Here is a 17,627-nt window from a genome sequence, read left to right as displayed (position 1 = left end):
TTCTAAGATAAAATCAAACGATTTGGAAAAAATAGAGGAACTGAAAATATTTCTTAGTGAAGAAATAGAAAGACAGCAGAAAAGATTAGTGAAGGGACAGGGACTTCCATTTAAGATGATATCTGATTTAACAATATCAAACAATCCTCCTACAGATAATCAATTTTTTTCTGCTGTCTTTCCTCTATTTTTAATTCTAACAAATTTAATCGTATTGACAGGAGTAAAACTTCCCAAAGGAAATATGTTCTAAGACTTATTAGATGCAATAAACCTGGTCATTTTATTAAAGACTTATGTTAGGGATAAATTTTGTTTTCAAAATAAGAAATCTGAAAATATAGAAAATTTTGGGAAAAAAATATTATTCCAATATCATATTGGCAAGGACAGAAATGTCAAACCACTCATTAGACATGGGTAAAGCTAAAAGGTAGCTCCAACCCTGAAAGAGTTTGATGTAGCATTAATTCCTTATGCTAATGAAGATAATCCTTTGACAGTTCTACAATGTGCCTTGTGAAATCTTACTAGATGCAGGTGCACATATTTCACTCATTTCTTATAGTTTGTTTAACAAAATTAACACATTCGCTGCCATGCTCCTCGTGCATAGTTTGTTACTGCACGCAAAGCACTTTTACTTCTACAAGGTCAGTACGAGTTATCTCATAGCTGGCCTTATCAGACAGAATTTTGTTTAATACGCCAACTATGAGTAATCTCGTATCACCCCCACCTATGTCTTACATGTGCTGATGACTGTGTAACTTGAGTTCAGAGTCAGTGACGTTCAGCATTCAGTGCAGTAAGGTTTATTGCATCCAGTCTTACAATTATTTAAAATTATCTAAATAAAAACTTTCAATTACGCCATGGCCAGTAAAAGAAAGCTTACTGAAGAAGAATTATAAGCTTACGCTAATATGAGCGATGATGAATGGCATGAATTATTTGGTTCCGATTCCAAAGATGATTATAATCTTACAGATGACTCTAGCAATGACTCATATATAAATATATGTATATGCTGAAAAAACTTCAAAAAATTGTTTTATTTGCATTAATTTATTGTGTACCGATACTATACTTTTGCTGAAATTATTTTCCTCCTACCAAGCCTCCAGACATGTTCTCTGCTTTATTCACAAGGCAAGGGCCCAAATTAATGTGCTTATACTATGGGTTAACTCGTGCTTGGCATAGGAAGTCGGTAATCGACATACGAGCATATTCGTAGTTGGCGTCTGATTTCCACTTGTTAATTATACTTCGTAATAAATTATTGGGCAAAGCCAAAACATTCTTAAATACATCTCCTTTGCTGAGAGACACACAGTTATGCAATATTTAAAAGTTTGCTAATATCAGAATTTTCAAGTGAATTAAGGATCTAACATTTGGAAAATTCATCAGTGCATTCAAGGTAATAGGGAGTCTGTTTCAGAGTATTACCAAAGACTTTGGAGCATTGCTCATAAATTTAACGTTTTATCTGAAGAGAGATCGTCTTTAGAATGGTTGTTGTTTAATCAGTTTAAGCATGGCCATAAAAATAACTTGAAAAAAAAGTACATACAAGAAAAAGGTTTAACCTTTACCGGCAATTATGGATCACATACGCATCTTCATATCCAGCATATATTTCAATGTAATATCAATGGTATTACAATTTTAATATGGACTTCACATCCATGATAACCTTGATGTCTATAGACACCTTGGCCTATAGGCCATGTCTATAGACATGGTTAAAATCTTGAACAATGTTTTTTGGCTTGTTAGGGAAAAGGAAGAGACACTAAACACAGACACTCAACTCTTTTCAGCATAATGAAACTCATTCTCCTAACACAGTGGCTGCAGATAAAGTCAGAGAAGGGAAGTTTCAAAAATTAAAAGGTGCTAAGAAAAAGAAACAGTCTAAGGAATTTTCTGTGAATTGAACTGAAGATGTTCCAGCATCTTTTATTCTAAGATAAAATCAAACGATTTGGAAAAAATAGAGGAACTGAAAATATTTCTTAGTGAAGAAATAGAAAGACAGCAGAAAAGATTAGTGAAGGGACAGGGACTTCCATTTAAGATGATATCTGATTTAACAATATCAAACAATCCTCCTACAGATAATCAATTTTTTTCTGCTGTCTTTCCTCTATTTTTAATTCTAACAAATTTAATCGTATTGACAGGAGTAAAACTTCCCAAAGGAAATATGTTCTAAGACTTATTAGATGCAATAAACCTGGTCATTTTATTAAAGACTTATGTTAGGGATAAATTTTGTTTTCAAAATAAGAAATCTGAAAATATAGAAAATTTTGGGAAAAAAATATTATTCCAATATCATATTGGCAAGGACAGAAATGTCAAACCACTCATTAGACATGGGTAAAGCTAAAAGGTAGCTCCAACCCTGAAAGAGTTTGATGTAGCATTAATTCCTTATGCTAATGAAGATAATCCTTTGACAGTTCTACAATGTGCCTTGTGAAATCTTACTAGATGCAGGTGCACATATTTCACTCATTTCTTATAGTTTGTTTAACAAAATTAACACATTCGCTGCCATGCTCCTCGTGCATAGTTTGTTACTGCACGCAAAGCACTTTTACTTCTACAAGGTCAGTACGAGTTATCTCATAGCTGGCCTTATCAGACAGAATTTTGTTTAATACGCCAACTACGAGTAATCTCGTATCACCCCCACCTATGTCTTACATGTGCTGATGACTGTGTAACTTGAGTTCAGAGTCAGTGACGTTCAGCATTCAGTGCAGTAAGGTTTATTGCATCCAGTCTTACAATTATTTAAAATTATCTAAATAAAAACTTTCAATTACGCCATGGCCAGTAAAAGAAAGCTTACTGAAGAAGAATTATAAGCTTATGCTAATATGAGCGATGATGAATGGCATGAATTATTTGGTTCCGATTCCAAAGATGATTATAATCTTACAGATGACTCTAGCAATGACTCATATATAAATATATGTATATGCTGAAAAAACTTCAAAAAATTGTTTTATTTGCATTAATTTATTGTGTACCGATACTATACTTTTGCTGAAATTATTTTCCTCCTACCAAGCCTCCAGACATGTTCTCTGCTTTATTCACAAGGCAAGGGCCCAAATTAATGTGCTTATACTATGGGTTAACTCGTGCTTGGCATAGGAAGTCGGTAATCGACATACGAGCATATTCGTAGTTGGCTTCTGAGGCTCATATACCAACTACGAGTATACTCGTAGTTGACAGCAAACGTGTTAAAGCTCTAATTCCCAATGACATTTCAGTTTTAAGTTATCCAATTAAGTTGAAGGGTATATGAATTTTGAAATTTAAGCCGATAAGCAAATTAAGTGCTTTTATTTCAATTCCTTGTTTTCCTTTGAAGGTTTGTCATCCATTAATAGTTCTTCTAGAATTCTCTGATCCAAATGTACAAGTAATATTTGAAATTGATTTTCTGAAACTTCATGCTTTTGCATGTGATTTTGTTGATAGTACAGTGTCCTTGTGTAGACTAGAATACTGTTTGGACAGGACATCAGGTGACAAAGGAAAATTAGAGCAGTCTCCTGAAGTTTTTAAACACACTGATGATAATGATCAAGTGTTTAATATTGAGACTCTAAAGAAAGATGAGAGGGAAAACATTAAGGAAATAAAAGAGAATCTAGTGCAGAATTCAATGAAATTAGCAAACACTAGTGAAGAAAGAAACAGAATTCTGAAATTCTTTAAATCTGACTTTGAATTTTTCTCTGGTGTTTTCACCGAGGATATTGTTTCAATGTCTTGCACTAATACAGTAGAACACTCAGTGCAGATTTGTACTCAATCTCCTATTTACATTAGGCAATATCAGACTCCACTGAAATATATGGAGCATTTTCAGAAACTTTCTGCAGGAATAATTGAGAAGTCAAATTCTCAGTGGAACAGTCCATTCATCTTAATTGAAAAACCAAATGGAAGCCTGAGATTTGTCTTAGACTTGAGAGCCATCAATAAGGTTACAAAGCCTATTGATTTCCCTCTGTGTAAAATTGAGGAATTATTGATCTGTTTGGAAGGAGCACAATATTTTACAAAACTGGATTTAAATTCTGGGTACTTTCGGATCCCTATGAAGAAAGAAGATAGAAAATATTTTGCATTTACTACTAGATGACAGAAATATCAGCTATGTAGATGAACACAAAGTGCAAGAAATACTACCATGTCATTCCAGTCTTTAATGAATTCTGTCTTATCAGATATGTTGAGAAATGGAGTCATTTGTTTTTAGTCAATTTCTCTTAAAAGAAGAAGTTGAGTATTTAGGTCATAAAATCAACAACAAAGGAATTATGCCAACTCAGTCAAATGCAGAAGGCATATTATCAACTAAATCTCCAAAAAACAGTTAGGCAAGTTCATAGATTCATTGGCATGTTAAATTTCTACAGAAATTTATTCCTAATTGTTCGCAGTTATCGAGACCTATGGTGTACCTGACAAGGAAAGGTGTTTGATTCAATTGGGGTAAAGCCCAATTGAATCAAGAAGCATTTGACAACCTAAAACTGGCACTAATCAAAGCGCCAGTTCTCGTTTATCCTAAATTTGGGAAAAATTTTATCTTTCTGCTGAACACAGAAGCAATGCAATCAATTCAAATGACTGCATTGCTTCTGTGTTAGAACAGAAAGGAGATTTTCAGCCAGTAACTTTTATTAGTAGGAAATTATAAGGTCTAGAATTGAACTATTTGACCTTAGAAAAGGAAGCACTAGCAATAATTTTTCCCTTGAAAATTTAGATACTTGTAAGGACAACCTATGAAAATAAGATCTGATAACTAACCCTTGTCATTCCTAAGTATTATGAAGGATAAAAATCAACGTATAATTAGCTGGGCACTGGAACTGCAGGAATATAATATTGATGTGGCTTATATTTCAGGAAAAAGAAATATAGTAGCAGACTACTTATCTAGATCTCTAGGATTTGATGATGATCACTGATCTAGGGATAACCATTTGAATCAAAATAAAGAGAAATCCAAAGTTCATGTTATTCATAAGATGAATAAAGAACCAAGTATCACAAAAAACCAGACAGCATATTAATCATTTCAGAGGTATAACTCTTTTGCACTAAGAGATTTAGTATTGTTAGATGATAAATCTAGTATCAAAAGGGTTGGGAAATTAGGATGGACTGCTTCAGGCCCATATAGAATTTTAGATCAATTTCATCCTTTGAATTTTAGGATTCAAGATGTCAGAAATCCTAGTAAAATCGTAAATGTACACTCTGATAGGTTAAAAAGGTACTTTTTAGGGAATAGAAATTTAATTATGTTAGGAGATAATATGAATACAATATTGAAAGATGAAGGTTGTTTTCCTGATATTAATAATGCATCTCATTCACAATCAGACAGTATTGAAGGGAATAGTTTCAAACCTCATAATTCAAATACACAGCAAAAGAGAAAATTAAATTTGGATAAAGCAAAACCTAATGCAAGAAATTCCAGAAACCCCAAGGTACATAATTCAGATAATATACAACATAAAGGTGATGATAATCAAAAAGACTAACATGGATGAAACAGTGGCAGAGTATCATAGGTTAGTTAATTTAGAATTAAATAAACCAGACGAATGTGAATATACCTTTAATTTAGTTAATGAAGATAAAGCATCTCATCTTGTAGAATTTGATTCTGATAGTGACGATTCTGTAAATTTAGAACATAATTCAAGTAATTTAAATTAAATATTTGAAAAGTACAGAAACGAAATTTGTAAATATAATGAATTGGGAGATGTAAATTCACAATTATCTCTAAGATCAGATGATTCTGAAACTAGTACCAATTCAGAGATTGTAAATCATTATCAGCAAGAACCTTATTATTATTTAAGATCTAGAAATAAGTAAGGAATTGTAAGTTTTGTTAGATATGTTATATATTTAGAAATTTAAAAAAAAATTTTTTTGAGAGAAAAATGAAACTGATGTAAAAATAATCATCATTTATAATTATTTCTCTATGTTAATATATTATTAGTTTTGATTTTATAATGTGTATATCGGCACTTGCAATGTGCCCATTATTGATACTATTATTCAAAATGAAATATAAAGCATTTGAAAATTTACGTACTTACTAGATTTTGATAGTTGCGTTACTTTCAATTTTTTTATTGCAATTTAAAATTGATAAGTGTTGAGATATTTGTGGTGGTTTGTTTAGACATTCTGTTTATGCTAACAGAGACAACCTATCAGCCATCATACGTAACTTTTCGCTTGCCATTTACAGAGTGTGCATGCTCACCGAGAAGAATGATGGGCGATTGACAGCTGACAGAGAGAAAGCATTCAGTATCAGGATAACGAAAAAAACAAGTAAAGAGAGAGCTAATGGAAGTTTAAAAACACAGACTGGAAGAAATTTTGTTCTTAGGAAGTTTTTAAGTTTTACATGACAGTCATGTAAAAACTTAAAAACTTACTTCAGATTCCGAAAAGGAATTGGAACTGCAAGTCCTTAAACTGGAGGAGTTGAAACTGTCAACAAGTATTTAGTAAATAAAAGAGGATACACCCTCTATCCAAAAAGAAACCAAACATTTGATAGAAAATAAAACACAAGCCAATTATAATTATTCAAATCATTTATTTCAATCAATATACTCTCTCTCAGCTTCGATACAGCGTTTGGCACAGTCATTTAATTCATTAAATGAGTTTTTTATATCGGTTTTTGAGATACTGTTGAGGGTAGTTTACTGCTGCTTGAACATTTTCAATGGTGTTGTATTGCTTTCCTTTCATTGGCAAATGAAGTCGGGGGAGAGAAAGAAGTCACAGGGTGCTAAATCAGGTGAACACGGCGAGTGATCCAGCACACAAACTTGGTTTTTGCTCAAAAACTATCTCACAATGTTTGAACAATGAGATGGTACATTATCATAAAAAAAGTGACCAGCTGCCTGCATCATGATATTCATGCCTTATGCGACGAATTCTCACTATCAATTGCTTCAAAACTTCAAGATAAAACTCACCACCATTGACCGTTTGGCCAGGTGGAATGAATTCTTTGTGGATAATGCCCTTGGAATCGTAGAAACAAATCAGCATTGTTTTTACTTTTGACTTCTTCAAGCAACTTTTTTTTGAATGACCCTCTTCTGGTAGTCTCCACTTAGCACTTTGTTTCGGGCTTATACTCAAAACACCATGTTTCGTCACCAGTAATGAGAGTTTCAAGGAAGTTTGAGTCCTTACGAGCTGTTTTAATGAGGTCCTTGCAGTGTTCAATTCGATACTTTTTTTGGTCGTCGGTCAACTTGTGGGGAACAAATTGCGAATTCAATTTACGAAGGCCCAAACTCTCGGTCAAAATATTGTGCACAGTTGATATTGGAATCCCCAATTCATCTTCAATCAATCTCACAGACAATTTCAGGTTTTCTTTGATGAAATCATGCACTTTTTGGATGATAACTTTGTTCAGTCCAGTTTTTGGATGACCCGGTTTTTTGTCGTCCTCAAGCGTCTCACGGCTGCTTTGAAATCGCTTAACCACTCATAAACTTGAGTACGGGATAAGCATTCATCACCGTATGTTTTTTGAAGCATTTGATGCGTTTCGGTAAAACTTTTACCAAGTTTAACACAAAAGTCAATCACAGCTCTGTGTTTGAAACTCATTTTCCTACCGTTGTCAAAACACAACGTCACTCTTGACACTATAACTCAGCTTCTAACGAAACAAATGTCATAAACAGTTGACACAATACTAATGAAGGTTGCCGCTTTCGACAACAAAAAATATACAACAGGTGGCACCACTAGTTTCTTCTGTTTTCGAAAAGTTCGGTTTCTTTTTGGACAGAGGGTATATTGCAATCGACGTTCTAATTTAATGTTTTAGGAAACGCTGAATGGAAAGTTTCATCTTCTGTCTTAAGGATACCAGATTACTATGGAAAAAGCAACTGGTGAAATTTGAACTGTAAAGTGGCTTAAAATGAAGAGCTCAACTATATTGTTTATGTAGTGGTAGAAGAAATTTATTTCTCTGGTACAAAAATTAGTAAATTGTGCACCAAATAGAAACTGCAAAAGGTAAGAATATTTATACTTCAGTGAGACAGGAGGAATAATATTGTATGCTAAATAAAGGATCCCGTGGAAAAGAAGAAGAAAATTTTATATTTTCAGAAAAGACCTGATAGAGAAACTGACTGAACATTTTTTTTGTCGTGGTGAAAACAAGGTGTTTAGTCTGGTAGATGTGATTAAAGTATATGTCAAACAATCCAATAATAGAATGGGTCAGAGAATGAATGATTTTAATCATTTTGGATAAACAAAAATCTCTAAAGTGCAGATTTATTTTAGAAGGTGTTGGATCCAGTTAATTTTGTATTTATTTATGTAATATTACAATATATAAATGTATATAATGTTTTAGTTTTATTAAATGTATATATATTTTTTATTTGGTTTCGAGTCAATAATTTTCCGGATTCTAAAAGAAATAGTTAAAAATCATTGTACTAATTGGAATTGAACCCTTGTATAATTAATAAACACTCTGAGTAAAGACCTCTTTATAGAGATGAAATAAAATAAACAATATGCTATTACCCAAGTCTCACTAATGCCTATAACTTTTGGCAAGGTTGCACTATAACCAATGCCAAAATCTCCTCCCTCTCGTTCCCGATATTTCTGGTATTAGTATACAGAAACTGCAGCATCTCTTTAGCCTCAGTCCACCTTTACTTAATGAAATGCTTACCCTATTTAATAATTTGGCTTGGGAGACTAGATTCTGCACTTGATCATTCTCACACTCACTCGCTTGCTTCCACCTAATTGCTTAAATTTCACTGAATTTTTATTTCAGTGTGCTCAGTGAACAAAGCTCTCTCTCTAGACACTAACACCAAAACCATTTAGATGCAGTCCATCAGCATTGTACAAATCCTTCTTTCTACACAACTTCTTACGTATAGACTAATTAAGTAGAAATGCCCTCCTCCTCCTCAGTTTGCTTCTATCATAGCATGGTAGGAGTCTTACTGTCTTCACCTTCTCGCTCTTCAGTTATGCCTGTGCTAACAGGCATAGCTGAAGATGAGATGCCATGTAATTTTGAAGATGTTGATGTAATTTTCAGTGTGTCAGTACACACTGAAAATTACATCATCCCTCATACAATAGTTCTCACCTCTCAAATCATTTGTGCCAACCAAGACAATCATTTCCTTCGACTTACCTTTTTGCATCCAGATGGCATGACTAGGATGTTCGTGTAATTGGAGATATTTTGAGTGCCTTTTCTACAGTGCTTAAATATAAGCGTTATCAAACTCTACTGAACAAATTTCACTTCTGTTTCTTCTCTTTTGATCTGCAAGAATTAATCATCTTTAAAACAATGCAATTAAATAAGTTCATCCCCTATCCAAACACACTGTACACACTGAAAATCACAGAGTTATGATATACTGAATTTTATTCATTCTGAGCAAATTGCAAGACTCCTGAAGAAATATAACCTCATTCCCATGTTCTTTCCCACCAACAAACTATCAACCCATGCAAATGTAAATGCCTTGCAAATACTAGCTCTAACATTTTGGACAAATTGACTGTTCTATTGAGAAGAAACTTCAATAACACTAAAACAACATACCAATCAGAGAATATTTTGGTCAAAAACAAGCCTAATTCATAGAAGTCATTTTAAACATGAACATTTATTCAAAGGCAACCTCTGAAGTCTTAGCACGTTAACTTAAAATCAACTGAAATGATTATATATCCTTACCAAAAATTTGGGAGATTCTTATTCTCAGCAAATGTATTTATATATATTAAGCAAACTTATGTCAGTAATTATCTGACTAATACAAAAGTATCATTTGCAGTTTGCCATGCAGGTAAAATCCACTGCAGCATTCTAGCTATTGAATGTGCCTTATATTTTCAGATTGAAATATCTGTTGTATTTTGAGATAGTTATCATTAAAAATATATTCGTGTGCTTGTGTGTATTATGTAATTCACTACATGATTAGGTTTACATTATTACTAGCTTCCTATCAACTTCCTTCCAAGTTATTTGATGAATCACCAATACTGACATTTCAGACATCTTAGCCACTAGAAACTGCACCAATTTACTTAAATCTTGCTCTTCCTCTGAATCTTTTTTCTACAATTCTTGTATTAAATACCTGTTTTACTAACCTTCTGTTTAAATGAACCATACCACTTTAATTATCTTTATTTACACGTTCTTTAAAACTAACAATGTCAAGTTTTTTTTCCAATGTTTTCATTTCTTATATTATTCTGACTGATACCATTTGTTCAATCTCCTAATTTTTCTCTGAACTCCCATGACTGTGGTCTCTAGTCTTTGATCATCTGCAACTTAACTCTAACCTTGAAAGATATACAAGTTAAAATTTGGTTTGAACACTTGCTTTGTATACTATTAGTATTTTGGCAAATTCTTCTCTTAATTTCATATAAATGTATTCACATTTGCTTTCCCACCATACCAGCTTTACTTATTCTGTTGTCTATTTCTAAATTTAATTTTCCATCTTCACTAATAACTGTTTTCACAATTTGGGTTTTGTTATTTTCATACCAAGCTTGTTATTGCAAGTTCCAATTTTTATATTATATTTAATGATCTTCACAATGAAATCTACATTAATTATGAATAAAAGTGAAGTTGGTGTGCATCCTTGGCTTACGTGTGATTTTACATGAAACCATCTGCTGTATTTCCTTCAATTGTAACTGCTGACTTACAACTCAAATATACCCATTTTATATATTGCATTATATAATTACCATTTACTCCTTATTATGTTTTGAAGAGATTTTGTCATATGCTTATTCCAGATTTGGAAACCTGAAATTAAGATTCCTGTTATATTGCCATTTTCTTAACTATTATATTAAAAGTCGAATTCTGACAATCCCAATTTGGCCTGAAACCATCTCATCGCCAATTTTTCCTTTCCTTTTCTAAAGTATGCTTGTAAAAATCATGCCTGAGACATTCTGTAAGGAAATTTCTTTATAAATTCTCATGTTTTACTTCCCATTTTATAGATGGGCACAATGACAGCCTTACGCAATCATTTGGAATTTGAACTCCTGACTAGAGCTTCAGAATTATTCAGTGTAGCCACTAAAACTTTTGTACCTCCATATTGGAGCATTTCTGTTGAAATATCATTTATTATTATTATTAGACGCCTCCAGGGAGTCCAAAGACTCATCGAGGGAGAGTGTGCCAACAGCATCAAACAATTGATCCCCTTCCAACTACTAACCACGCTCAAACTTAACTTTTTTTCCCCGAGCACTTAGCAGCAGAGGCTCTACCAATCGACCAACCTTTGCTTCCATCTATCTTTCTACATATCTGGTTTCTAACGGCTTCTCTCTCTCTCAAGCACTGATATGCACACTCCTGACTGTATTAGTGTTACATGACTGCTTGTTTCATTTAAGTCTTTAAAAGTAATTATTTACATTCTTTCATTATTTCCTTCTATTTATTACATTTTTTTTTTACATACATCCAGCACAAATTCCTCCATTTCTATGCTTTTTTTTCCCATAGCTTCTATAGCAATTCACCTTCTTCCTAATAATTTATATGCCAAAGTAAGTATTTTTATGCCTTTTGTTTAGTTACTTTTATTATTATTATTATGGGCAACTCCAAGGAGTCGACAGACTCATTGAGGGAGGCCCTAACATCATGTCAAGAACAACTTTTTTTCTTTCACATAGTATCTATCATACCTCGCCTTAAACTCATTCACAGTCATAGCACCCACAACAGACTCTGGCAGCTATTCCACTCATTTACCACTCTCCAAGTAAAGAACCTAGCTCTAACACCCCTGTTAAGCACATTTTTATCCAACTTCCATGTATGGCCCCTAGTCCTCCCACCACCAGCCCTATTCTCAAAAATATCTTCTGGATTAATCTTATAGCAACCCTTCAGTAATTTGAATGTCTCAATCATATCATCCCTTTTCATATCACGCCTATCAACCAATTTTTGCAACCCACAAATCTTCAATATGTTCTCATAAAGTTCATTCCACAGACCTGCCACCATCTTGGTCACTCGTCTCTGGATCCTCTCCACCTCCTCCCCATCAAGAAGAAACCCTGGCGCCCATATCTGGGCACAATAGTCCAGATGGGGTCTTATCAGGGCTCGATATAAAGGAACAATAACTTGTTTGTCTCTGCTTGTTAAAGTATTTTTCAGTAACCAAGTGATTTGATGAGCTGTTTTAGCCACTTTTGCAATGTGCGCCCCTAAACATCAACTCCCTATCCACCAACACTACCAAATCCCTGGCCTCATCAATCTCCTGGAGTACGGTTCCACCAATGTGATATACTGCTGCTAATCTTTTCACTCCAAAATGCATAACTTTACACTTTGCCACATTAAATTGACATCCATTTTCCTTAGCCCAGTCCTCCAAACTATCCATATCATCCTGTGCACTCACAATTGCTCTACCCAACTTTGCATCATCAGATCTTTTCCTATATCGTTAATGAACAAATTGAAAAATAGTGGTCCAAGAACAGAACCCTGTGGCAGACTACTAGTCACAGGCCGTCTTTTTGACTCCACTCCTGAATAAACCACTCTCTGGTATCTGTCCATCAACCACCCTCCTATCCATCCCCATCTGCTCCAGTTTACTGATTAGAGTTCCATGTGGTATCCTATCAAAGGCCTTAGCAAGGTCCAGTAGAATAACCGAAAACCCATTACCCTTATCCCAGTTCAGTCATTACTGTGTTATAAAACATGAGCAAATCACTGAGGCATGATCTACCCTTCACAAAACCATGTTGTTCCCCATACAGTATCCCATTTTCATCTATCCAATCCTGTATTCTTCTCTTGATTAGTTTCTCCAAGACCTTGCCAACGATTCCTGATTATGCTAATCGGTCGGTAATTTACAACAGTAATCTTGGAACCTCCTTTATGCAGTGGAACTATTTTCCCTTCTTTCCACCCCCTTGGGACAACCCAGACCCGAGACTCAGATTAAACAGAATGGTCAAGGGTACTGACAATTCTTTAGCCACCGCTTCATGTACGACATGAGCTGATACACTATCCAATCCCACAGATTTATTGACATTGAGGTTTTGTAATAGACTACTCACCTCCACCTCATTCACCACAATTCCCGTATAAACTTTTGGTTCATTCATTTCTGCAATGTCACCATCTGGATGATATACTCCTGCAAAGTGCTCGCTCAGTAATTCAACTATATCAACTGATTCAGTTACCTCTCTACCATCGGCATTCTTTAAAATCATTCTGCCATATACATCTTTTCTTCTACTTGCAACATATCGAAAAAACTGTTTAGGATTGTCTTTAGCCTGCATGGCCAATGTTCTTTCGTAATCCTTTTTTTGCTTTTCTTACCACACTCGTTACCCTTCTGGCCTGGGCTTTATACTGTTCATGTATCTGCCGGTCACCTTTCTCCTTAAATTCCTTCCATAGTTGTTTCTTTTTTTGCAGCTCAAGCTTAATGGTGTTATTCATCCATTTAACTCCTACTTGATTTATTATTCGGATTCTAGGTACATACAGTCAGCCATTGCTTCATGCAAACACTTCTTAACCGCCTCCCAAGCACTGTTAACTTCTAGCCCTTGCAGTTTTACATGCCATGGCACTGTATCCATCAATCTCCTAAGCTGGTCATACTTACCAGCCCGATAATTCCACATGTACCCTGTCTTAATTGTAAATTCCACACCTTTAGCCACCTCCCAAGTCAAGACCCTATGATCGCTCTCACCAATTGGTGGCAACATGGTCATATTCGTTATAGCCAAATTGTCAGATGCAATTACTAGGTCAAGCACTCTCTGACCCCTAGTATTTTTCATTACATGCTGTTGCAGATAGTTATCTCTTAATAACCACATAAAATCCAATTCCTTCCTCCCATGTGTCCTCTCCTCCTTCCAATCAATGTTACCATAGTTGAAATCTCCCATAATAATTACCCTCCTTCCACCCATTTCTTCTATTTGCTTATGCATACTATCTCCACCATCTATTCCATCACCTGGTCTATAGCAGCACCCAACTGTATATTTTGTTCTGCTAGTTTCAATCTCACACCAAATAGCCTCAAATGTGCTCTTTTCTCTATCCTGCGGTTTCCACTTCTATTCTCCTTGGCTGTAGCTCATCCACTTTCATCAATAACACACCTCCTCCCATTTTATTCTCCCTGTCTCTCCTGAACACACCATACCCCCTCACATTCAATCCCACGAGCTGTGTCATCTTCTGTCAGCCATGTTTCACTAATGCCAATAACATGTGGTCTGGAAGTGCCAACCAAGGCCAAAAATTCTTCCTTCTTGTTCCTAATACTTCTGGCATTTGTATACATGAACTGAAGAAGCCGATTTGTCCCATTCCTATTTTGATGCCTTATACTAACTATCCGATTCTGATTTGTGGTTTTTCCTACTCGCTTAAGCATATTACACACAGCTTTCTTGCATTTTTCTCAGAAGGTGCTGATATGCTTGTCAGTAATTTTTTGGTTGGTCTAATAAATTTATCTAAAAGTTAAGGTGATTTTTGTTGGGGTTCCTAACTAGGAATTGCAATATAGTAAGAAAAGATTCTTTTTTTTTTTTTTTTTAAATACAATTCTTGACTACATTTTGCATCATTTTTCACAGACCAAAGATATTTATTTCAGAAACAGTAATTTTGGAACAGTAAATGACTGGGATAATGTCAGAAAATATTGAACGGTCATAAATTTTAAACAAGAGCTGATAACATCTTTTTCTTTGAAACAGTTCAAGTTTCATATGATATTGAAACATTTAAGAAAACTTGAATGTTTCAATATCATTAAATGGCTACAGTCCTAAAGTGACTCAAAATTATTGACCATTTCTTTCTTCATTCATCAGATCAAGACGAACACACTTTTTTTTAATAATGTGGCTCCTACCCACAAAAGGTTTGTTTATAAACCTATAGTACAATTGTACTGTGGATGGTCTAAAGATTTTTTTTTTTTAATTTATTGATTTTATATATTTTTTTTTGTCTTTTTTACATAGTCCAAAAAACCCTGCTCTAGAAACCAAACATGGAATTATTTTTCAAGCCACTTTAGGCCTTCGATAAGCAGGGCAGTGGTCTTGCACGAGGTGATTTAATTCACCTCATGTAAGAGACAATTATAAACATCCATGCCAAGAGCAGAATTTGAACCAATAGCCTGTTGGTTGGAGAGTGGGTAGGCTAACCACTCAGCAAACGAGGATGACATACATAACTCCAAATGTGTTGCCGAAAATTCTCAAAAAGTTCCGCTTATCATCTTTAAACACTATCAACAAAATCTGTAAATTATTGCTCCTCTTAGAGACAAGCTGCTGCTCATACCACCTTTCTTTCTTACTTCAGTAAGCCGAATAGATATCCGAACATCAAGGCAATGTTTAGCTTAGAAAAACAAACATAGCTGTTCTGCCAAGATTCTTTATGATAATTACAATTACTATTATAAAATCATCTTCAAATATGATGGCATTCATTCAAAGAAAGTTTCCAAGCCTTACTCTAATAGCAGGTGAGAATATTCCCCAAGTATGGGCAATTACAATTTATAACTGCAAGAAGCAAGGTTTTAATTTATTATTTTTTTACAATTCATATTTCTTATCATTTTCTTAGGTTTCTTTTTAATTATTTTAGTATGTTGATATTTTCAGATACTCAAAATGAAACATCTTTAACTAGCTTTATTTAATTAAATGTTCTGCTTCAATTACACAATAAAGAAACAAAAGATCTCTAAACAAACTTTGTGAAGTTTTCTGCAATGCATGACAGGTTGAATAGACATGAATAAGACATGTTCATATGTCTCCATTTCCAAATTACTGACATCTTGCAAGTCGTCAGCTTCAAATAGCCAATTAGAGGATAATAATTCAAAATCTTCTGAAGGCTAGTGAAAAAGCTTAGAAATGGAGGAAACAGTGCTGTAATAAAAGGAATCATAGATGGTAAAGGTGACATGAAAACTAAAGATAAGGATATCCTAGGTGTCTGGAGTAAGACAAACAAAAATAGAAAATTTTACAAGGAATGCAAACAAGAAAACATATCAGTAGTTCAGGTTAGAAAATGGCATCAAAAACTTTAGATATGAATAGGCATAAATGATATTTGACCAGAAATGATCAAATATGAAACATATAAAAGTTTTGCAGTAGCTACATTGCATAATTCAAAGGACTTGGTCAGAAAGTCGAATCCAGATGATTAGAGTAGCGCACTCAGTTCCCATCTGTAAAAAAAAAAAAAAAAAAAAAAAAGGGGGGTGATAATCCCCCGAATCTAACAATAGCAGTGAATCTCTCTGCTAAGTGTTCCAGGTAAGATTTATGCAAGCATACTTGAAAAGAGGTTAAAAATATTGTGGAAGAGAAGCCTGGAGAATAACAAGCTGGGTTCAGGCTAAATAGAGGTTATCAAGATCAGATTTTCACTTTATGACAAATCATGGGAATATAACAATGATTTGTACTCATAAGTACAATGAAGTGCCCAGAGAAAAGTTTTTAAAATCACTACAATTATAGTGGGTAAGTGGAACATTATATAAAACAATGCATAGTCTATATTTGAATTATAAATTAGCAGTTAAAATTGAAGGAAATAAAAGAAAATGGTTTGATGTAAAATCAGGGGATAAAAACATCCTTGTAAATATTGTAAAAATCAGGGGTAAGACAAGGATGCACATTATCCCCACTGCTATTCATCATCTATATCATAGGTGGCCAACAGCAGGCCCACGGCAGGATAAAAACTATATATGTATCAATTTAGCTATTAGTTTCGACTGCAAATTTTCTAATTGATATACTAGTTATATTCATTATTTCTGATGATGGAAACAATTTATATTCGCAACACGGAATGACCACCTTCAGGATTTGTTACAAATATCATCATCATTTTTGAAAATCAACTTTGATAAACTTGTTGCCGCACATGAACGCCCACAGTGTTCTCATCAAGTTGTGTTACATGTAAAAAAAACAGAAATATGTAATTAAATTTAATTTAACAACTTATATTTAAATCAATCAAGTATTTTATATTGTTCTCCCAGTAGTAAAATGACTTAACAAATATAGTAATTCAATACGTATAACTATTGCCTTGAAAAAAAAGCAGAGTTTATTTTCATTTAAGTTCTGTCTAAAAGTGTGCAGCCCGTGACGCTACCACTCATCATATATTGGCCCTCGTATGGAATGAAGTTGGCCACGCCTGATCTATATGAATCACATGTAAAATATTTCAGCTATTTAGGCACAGTTTTTAGTGAAGATATCAAATTAGATATGTAAATAGACAACAGAATATGCAAAGATGATATGGTGGGGAGCAAGATGAATATATTTATATGGAATAAGAAAGAAATTAGCCAAAACACAAACTAGCAGTATAC

At 34.0% G+C, this 17,627-nt stretch overlaps 1 protein-coding gene across 4 annotated transcripts in view; it reads right to left on the bottom strand.

Moving 5' to 3' along the window:
* Positions 1 to 17,627, bottom strand: part of LOC150102539 (tetratricopeptide repeat protein 9C-like) — a 159,811-nt gene that overhangs the window by 9,431 nt on the left and 132,753 nt on the right. Inside the window, exon 5 of one of the 4 annotated variants that reach the window (XR_016548941.1) lies at positions 9,299 to 9,433. The exons of the other annotated variants lie outside the window; for them this stretch is intronic. The gene's annotated coding sequence lies outside the window, so the exon portion shown is untranslated. The remainder of the gene's footprint in view (positions 1 to 9,298; positions 9,434 to 17,627) is intronic. 4 annotated transcript variants of the gene reach the window in all.

The sequence above is a fragment of the Typopeltis vanoorti genome, chromosome 10 (assembly GCF_054136105.1).
Source record: "Typopeltis vanoorti isolate ZY-2024b chromosome 10, IOZ_Tvanoo_1.0, whole genome shotgun sequence".
Taxonomy (NCBI): Eukaryota; Metazoa; Arthropoda; class Arachnida; order Uropygi; family Thelyphonidae; genus Typopeltis; species Typopeltis vanoorti.
The sequence above is the reverse complement of the archived record's forward strand: the minus strand, read 5'-3'. Positions and strand labels throughout refer to the sequence as shown.